Source organism: Papio anubis, chromosome 13, assembly GCF_008728515.1.
Source record: "Papio anubis isolate 15944 chromosome 13, Panubis1.0, whole genome shotgun sequence".
NCBI classification, from domain to species: domain Eukaryota; kingdom Metazoa; phylum Chordata; class Mammalia; order Primates; family Cercopithecidae; genus Papio; species Papio anubis.
In genome coordinates this window covers 104,656,393-104,664,310 of record NC_044988.1, presented here as the reverse complement: position 1 = coordinate 104,664,310, position 7,918 = coordinate 104,656,393, and the positions used below count along the sequence as shown (strand labels likewise).

The 7,918-nt window shown below is 62.7% G+C and overlaps 1 protein-coding gene across 1 annotated transcript in view; it reads left to right on the top strand.

Moving 5' to 3' along the window:
- Positions 1–4,651: 4,651 nt before the first annotated feature.
- The window catches only part of RXRA (retinoid X receptor alpha), a 113,616-nt gene continuing 110,349 nt past the window's right edge, over positions 4,652–7,918 (top strand). Inside the window, exon 1 of the mRNA XM_031654695.1 lies at positions 4,652–4,851. The gene's annotated coding sequence lies outside the window, so the exon portion shown is untranslated. The remainder of the gene's footprint in view (positions 4,852–7,918) is intronic.

Sequence of the window (7,918 nt, the reverse complement as noted above, 5' to 3'; positions counted from 1 at the left end):
TGTTGTGAGACAGGTTGTCATTCTGTTTTCCTGTAGTCATATTCTTCTTTCTGTGATTAGCTGGTTCTTTTCTCTATTTTGTAGAAGAAGAGACTGATGTCTTGAGAGTGCCCTTGTCTAAGGGCCACGTAAGAGTTGGTGGCAGAGCCAGGCTATGGCCTTCTCCTTCTGGTACCTTTCCCAGCACCCTGTTTTCCAAGTCTGTTACCTGTGTCCCTTCCCCCTGGACTTTGGTCTCACCTGGCACCGGCTGCTCAGGCCAGCCGACCTGCACCGTGAGAAGCGGGGAGGTGGTGCGGCTCATTGGAGGCTGGGGGCGGAGGTCAGTGGTTGTCTGGGGGCTTTCCCGGGGGTTCTGACCACTGACTTCAGCCCTGTGTCTGGTGACTGCGGTGCCAGAGTCACTGCGTGGTCTGGAGTCAGTCACTGCTGCTCTCGGCCTCAGTGTTTCCATCTGGGAAACCGGGAAACTGGAGTCTTGGTCAGCCAGGGTGGGGTTAGAGGGGATGGTGCCTGGCAGTGTGCAGCAGACTGGCACCTCGGAGGCAGCTCGGAAACCTCAGGTTCCTCCTCTGCGGACTCTCAGAACTGCTCCCACCCTTCTTTGAGCATCTGCGACTCCTCACAGCTGGTGCTGGGATTCGGTGGGGCTCTTTGGTGGCTCCTGGAGGGAACCCACTGTCTCTTGTCTGGAGCTGCCCTGAAATCCTTGTTCTTCTTTACAAACCAGCTCCTGTCCCCTTAAGCCTCACTCACCTGAACTCTTTGGTTCAAGCCCCCATTCAGCTCTCCAGAGTTCTGGAAGCAAGACCCCAGCTGATGACGGAGGTGGCAGGTGGCCTTCAGAGGACCTCACCTTTCTCTTCCCCTGTGCTGGTTTGGGTTTGGGGCGTGCAGGGCCAGCCAGCTGACTGCTACCAGGGCAGATGCTGTCAACGGTGACTGCCCTGCAGGCCTGCAAACATTTTACCAGAGGCCCAGACCCAGGAGCAGAGGCGTCCTCTTCTCTTCCTCTCCCTCCCCTCCTGTCCTCTCCTCTCCCTTTCTCTCCACTCCGCAGAACAGGCTGGAGCCCGGGTGTGGACAAGTGGCTTGTGTGTTTCCCTCTAGACTGATGGAGAGATGAGCTATGACTGAGAAAGCGGGTTGGGGCTGGGACCCCTGGGCCTAGTCCCAGTTCCATGTGGCCCTGCCGGGGGCCCCCTTCCTCTCTGAGCTTTCGGCTCTACTTCCCAGCTCCAGTCATCATCAGTCACCACAGACAAAAGGTGTTGGTCCCCAGAGGAGCCACAGCGGAGGTGAGAGTCCCCTTAGGCCGAGGTGCTTGGGGACAGATCGGGCCACCTTGCCCAGGAGTGCCCAAGCCCTTGGCCTGCCTCGTTGGAGGCCAAGCTCCCCAAACCCCTGTGAGGTCCTGCTAGTGACCAGCTCAGGACCACATAGAGCCTCTGGAAGCAGCTTAGCACCCCGTTGGTGTCCTGGGAACTTCTGGAAGCAGTCCACCCAGACGCCAGCTTCCTCAGGCTCAGCCAGCACAGACACCGGCCTTTAAAAATATTATTCAACAAGCAATTCCCGGGACTGTTTACAAGGCTGAGCCGAGACAGGCATACGAAATAGGCCAAAGTACCTTAAAACGCATCCTTCAGGGAAATTTAAAAAAAAAAAAAAAAAGACCCAAACAAAAAAACAGAAAACAAAACCTTCTTAGATCACAGGTTGTGAATAAATGGATATTACTATAAAAATAGTTTTGGCTGTAGCAGCACATGGTGGGATGGCTGGGGTGTTTTTTTCCATGGCTGGCTCAGACCTGGCCATTTCCTATGGGGCAGCCACTATCCCGGGAGGTTTCGTGTAGAATCATTTGCACCAAAAAGTTCCAAACTGAGGGGGAGGATAAAAAATAGTGGCCGCAGAAATAACAAGCGGCATCGTCATTTTCCATCAAGGACCTGGTGTGTTTTCGGCGGCCGAGCACCCAGGTCCCTCTGCCCCATGGAAGAGAAAGGCAGGGCTGAGAGCCACTCACCGTCTGTGGGCACAGAGGTTGGATGTGAGCCCAGATCTGCAGGACTCCGGACTCCGTGCGCTCTCCACGTGGTCTCTAGAGCAGGGGATGACGCCTTCCGGTGTTCCTTAGGAACAGAGGGCCCTTCTGGAACCTTTAGCCTTCCCAGGAGGAACCCACGTGGAAATCTGTCTGCGTGTGCCTCCCCGACTCCAAGCACCAACAGCTCCTGAGTCTTGAGTTTTCGGGGACAAGGAGTGAGATGGGGGTGGCGTGGGGAATACAGCGTGCCACGCAGCCCACTGTTGGGAGGTGACCTCAGACACTTCAGCCCAGCCTTCCCACCACTACCTGGCATGTCTTGACTTGCCGGCTGCGACCTGCTGCTCCTTCCCTCCGCAGGCTGCTGCTCGGCCGGCCCTGCTGTCTGGGCGGCCACTGCCTGATGGAACCTCCCTCCTCCAAAACCTGACTTAAGAACCAGTGATCCCAGAAGGCTGGACAAGGCCTTGCTCTCCCGGCACTGAGCATACGCGAAGGGCCTGCCTAACTCAGCCTCATTTCATCACCATCATCATCATCATCATCATCATCATCATCATCACAATAACCGTCAAACCGAGCTCCTCCTCCTGAGGGCCGACTCTCCGTATTATCTCATTTAGTCATCTCAGTGAGTCTGAGGAGGGAGTGGTTGTCTCCACTTTACAGATGAGGAAACTGAGATACAAGGAGGGAAGTGACCCAGACAGGCCACACGGTTGATAGGAAGTGGACCTGCAATCTGGCCCAGGCCTTGTCCATCTGGGACCTCCCCCCTCCACCTGAGTACAGTCAGAACGGGGCCAAAGCAGTGACAGAGACAGGCCTGGAACCGGCCAGGCACATGGCACTTGCACAGTGTATGCTGGCGCTTATGGGGGCTCTTTCTCGGTCCTATCCTATGTTTGTCGCCCCCTCCCTGGCAGGAGAAACTGTTTTAGAAGCGCAGTGGGTTGGGCCGGCATGCCATGTGCAGTGGGGAAGTGGGTTTGTTATGACTGTGACCACAGTGGGTGAGGACCAGGTGTCAACAGTGGCCCTCATTCCAGAGGGAGGCGGGCAGGCTGTCTGTTGGACAGGGTGTGTAAGGGGGACAGGGTGGCCTTTGGTAGGGGCCCAGGCATCAGTGCAGAGGGGGAGGAGGAGAGGGCTACCTTGGCCTCCGGCTGTGCTGGGGGTGGACTGCCCAACCAGGGCACTCCTGTCCCAAGTGGAACCAAGACCTCCCACCGGGACAGGCCATCGGACCCCTTGTGGAATCCAGCTCCAGGTGGCCCGAATTGAGGGGCACCCAGGCAGCAGGACACCTCTCTGGTCTTGGGCTGTTATCTCTGGGCGGTGTCATGCCTGTCCACAATTGGTCATCACCTCCTCACCTCCCTCCCCATTAGCGTCCCCTGACCCGGGCCACCACGTGTAGCCTGCGTGACTGGTCAGCCCCTGTGTCTCGCAGCCCGGGTCCTTAGGTCTAAGCGGGCAGCAAGCTCGCGGTGGGGGCGCGGAGCGTGGGCGCGGCCGGGCGCCTCGGCGCCTGCTCAGGAAGGCTGGGCTTGGCGGCGCGCAGGTACCTCACACCCAAACCCGAATTCCAGCCGCCTGAGACGGCGGGCAGCGCGCGGCGCGGAGGAGGCCCCAGCTGTCCCGGGGCAGGAGTGCTTCCTTTCGTTTTCAAACAAATCTGGAATTTAAAAGTCAGGCAGAGAACTACCCGGGGTATAAAAATAGCCACCGGCCACAAAGTCTATGTCCAACTCCGGGCAGCGCCTGCCCAGCCTGGTGCCTTTGAAGAGGGGTCCAGGAGTGCGGGTTGATGAGGAGGCGAAGCGCGCGCCCCTCCTCGTTCCCGGTGGGCTCATGGGTCTCTCCGTGGGGGCAGGGCGTGAAAGTGGGGGGTGGACCGGGGGGAGCGTCCGGAAGACGAAACCTTCCCCGGACGAGGAGCTCGTCCTCTGGCGTTGGGGCTCATCGCCACTCCCGGGCCTCAGTTTCCCCACGTGTCCACAGCGGCGGGGTGCGAGGTACGGGTGCCGCGGCCGTCCCGCCCCACTCTGCGCCTGCCGGGCCCGGGCCGGGGTCCCCGCGCGGCCACCGCCCGGCCGCTTTGTGTGGCCGCGCAGACAATGGCCCGGCCGCTGGGCTCCCGGCCCGGCTCTCCGCCTCCTCCGGGCCCTGTGCGTGCGAGTGTGTGTGTGCGCGCGAGTGTGTGGCGGGCTCGGGGAGGGAGTTCTGCTCCCGCCCCCGCCCCCGCCCCGCTCCCTCCGCGCCCCGCCCCCTCCCACGCCGCCTCCTCGCGGCTCCCGGGAACCCCTGGCGGAGGCGAACTCGCAAGTTTGCAGGGCGCTCGCAACTCGGCGGCCGGGCGGGCGGCGATCGCGGGGCGGCGGCGGCTGTGGCCGAGGGGGCGCGCACCGGGCGGGGCCGGGAGGGCGGGGCGCGGGCCGAGCGGTGGCGGCGGCGCTGCGCCGAGTCCGCGCCCGTCGTGGCTCCTCGCCATCTCCGCCGGTGCCGCAGCGCCGCGGTCGGAGCGGGCGCGGAAAGCGCGGCGGCGGGGGCGGCGGGCTGGCGACAGCGCGGCGGCGCGCAGACACAAGTAGTTTACATTGCCAGCGACTTTGCAACAACTCGGCGCGCCGCGGCCTTCCGCGCCGCCGCCGCCACTGCCGCTGCTGGCTCCCCGCCGCTCCGGCCTGGGCTGGCTGGCGCTGGGGCTGCCGCGCCCGCCGCCTGCTGCCTGCGCCGTCAGCCGGCCGGGCATGAGTTAGTCGCAGATGGACACACCAAACATTTCCTGCCGCTCGGTGAGTGCTCGCCGGGCCGGGCGGGGACGGGGCCAGGGGCCGGCGGGCGGGGGCCGGGGGCGCGTTGGCGGCGCGCGCGGGGGTCGCCGGCCCGGGCCCCGCTTGGACCCCTCGCCAACCTTCGCGAGAGTTCGGGCGCCGGGCCCGGAGGGGGTCGACCCGGGGCAACTTTTCGCGGGGCCCGGGCGGGGCTGGGCAGCGGGCGGGCGGCGGGGCCGGGGGGGCGGGTGGCAGGTTCGCCCGGGACGTGGAGGGGTCTCCCGGTCACCGGCGGCAGCCTGCGCCCTGGCGCCCAGCTGCAGCCGGGCCGCGCAGGAACCCGGCCGGAGCGGGAGGAGCAACTTCTGCGCTCCGCGGCTCCGGCCTCCCTGGCCTGGGGACCGGGACGGCGCGCTGGGCCCCGAGCGGCCTCTGCGCCGCCTGCCCGTCGGGCTGCGGCTTCCAGCAGGCCGCTGGCCCTTGGGTGTGTGTCCGCCCAGGAAACAGACTGGGACCCTGTTATCCCCAAAGCAGCCCACGCCCGGGTGGGCAGGGTCCCCCGGGAGCTGTATGAACAGAACGTCAGACCTAGGAAGACCCCATCCCAGAAATGGGGCCCCTCACTCTGGCAGTCCCGGGTGTTCTTCTCGGTTGGCTCTCCATTTGTGAGCAGGACAGCGCAGAGGGTCAGTTTCCCTCCTCCTCCTGCCATCCCGCCCGGTGGCTTCCTATCCCAGACTGCCCGCCAACTCCAGGCCCAGACCTGCCGAGGAGGAGGAGAGGGCACGACTGGGGCTCCCACCCATTGCCCTCCCAAGGGTTTGGAAGCTAGTGAGAAGGGGGAGACTTTATAAATGAGCTCCGGGAAGGATATTAATTTGGTGGTGGGACGGCAGCCAGGCTGTCAGGCCGGGTGAAGGATTTGTGCTGAATGGAAATTGAAACAGCTGATTATGAATGAAACCCCGCCATCCTTAGCCCCTCCTGCCCACCCTCCCTACAGCCTGGGGTGCAGCTTAGCCACCCCAGGAGGTACTCAGAAGCCAGTGTAGCTGCAGGGATGTTTAGTGAGATGGGACATCAAGGGGAGCCAGCATGGACCCAGCCCCTCCTGGATATGAAGGTGAGAGTCTGAATACCCCTACTACTCACAGGCAGGTGTGCTGCTCCGTGACTGGGGCGGGGTGGGGGGTGGGTTCCAGGTTTGTCAGACCTGACACTTACTCACTGACTGTATCATGATGGAGTGATGGGCTTGAGGCCTTGAATGAGCTCCAGGGCTCAGCCTCCAGGGGTGGGCGCTCATGCCCATTTTGCAGATGAGAAAACTGGCAGGGAGAGGCTGAGCCCCCAGGATACAAAGTGGTGGATTTGGGATTAGCACCCGCAGCTGGTGGTACTGCTGAGTGTGAGGCAGGAGGGAACGCTGCGCTGTCTGTGACTGAGTGCACTGTGGGGTGGGCTGGGGCTGCCTTTCCCCGTTAAAGCTTTACACTCACACATCTGCACACACACATCCACACATACAGAGCTACGCTCTCCCAGACGATTCCTCTGGAACAAGAGTGCTCAGCTCAGTGTCTGGTCCCCGGACATGGCAGGGGCCTGGCTGGTTGCACTTCAGCTGAGTACTGAGAACCGAACAGGTCCCTGTTTTTAATGCCCTGGGTGGGACAGGGATAGTCCACGGAGTTGGTGTATGTAGGGTGAGGGAGCAAGGGTGCCCAGTCCCCATGGTGGCTTGCTGGAGTCCCTGTGAAGAGGAGAGGTCGTGCCTCTGAGCCACTGCCCCAGGGATCTCCCTGGGCACTCCCCTGCCACAAGGAAGCTGGGAGTCTTGTGTTCTCCAGCTCTCCCGACCAGCCCATGGCCTCCCAGGCAGCCCACGCCCCAGGGCTGAGCAGAGAGTCCTGGGCTCTGATTACATTTTATTTTTTTTCTAAGCTTGTGACCAGCTCTGAAGTCCAGAGCAGTCGAAGGTCCATTTAAGCGGTTACTTGTCTAAGCCCTTTTGTCAACACAGCCTAATCCCTCCTGGGGGTGAGTGGCGGGCGGAGGGCCTGGCTTGTCTTGGCCCGGCTGGCCGACCAGTCAGACCTGGAGCTGCTGGGGGAGACTCGGCCACCCCTTACAGCTGCCCGGCCACTTTTGGGGTCTGGAGTAGAGAGGGCGTCTTCCTCCCCGCATTCACTGCCGCTGGGCTTGGTGGGCTGGGGGAGGATCCCGGTCAGTGCCCACCAAGCCACTCAGTGAGGGCAGGGATGAGTCCAGCATCCAGATCTGGAAGGAAAGCAAGGCCGAGGGACTCGCCAGAGGCAGCCCCAGCTTCCTGGCCCTGCTGCCCAGGGCTGGCCGTGCTCCTACGCCTGCCGGGGAGAAGGCCCTGGCTGGCCTTATCCTGAATGGTGGGACTCAGGCGGAGTCCACGGAGTCCAAAGGTCTCAGACCGCACCAGACCCCATGTGCCTGTGGAGAGACCCGCCGGCAAAGCTGTAGGCCCACTGACCACTCTTGGAGTCAGGGCACTCAGGGACCTGGGTGAGCTTGCAGCCTGGGTGAGGGGCTTCTGGTAACATCAGAGCCCTTGGGACCCAAAATAGAGCACATTCCGGGGCCTCCCGAAATAACAGGGTCATGTGACTCTCAGGAGGCCGGACTTGGAGTCCCGCTCCGGCCTGACGAGGGCGTCTTTTAGCGTGGGCACTGCCCGATGGCGGGGTGTTTGTCTTGGTAAACTCTAGAGGGGCCCTGTTTGTTGACTGGGGAGGTGTCAGGGTGAGAAAAATGGCCCAGTCCGATGGTGGCCCTGGCCTTGCTAGTCTCTATCCTTGCCTGGGGCTCACTGCTGGACCTGGACCGGAGCACGCAGCTGTGACCCTCTGCCCAGATGTGGGTGGGATGAGCTGGGCCCCTAGGAAGGGCTGGTGGGGGGGGGCGGGTGCTCTGAGTCCCTTGGGGTGTGGAGTGCAGGTTGAGCCGGCAGCCCTGGTCACACGGGCAGCTGCTGTGACTGGCTCCCGGCTCTGCCAGCACCTGGTGGTTCTTCCAGCTGTGCCTGTCCTTCAGGGCCTGTGGGGGGCTCGCCTCC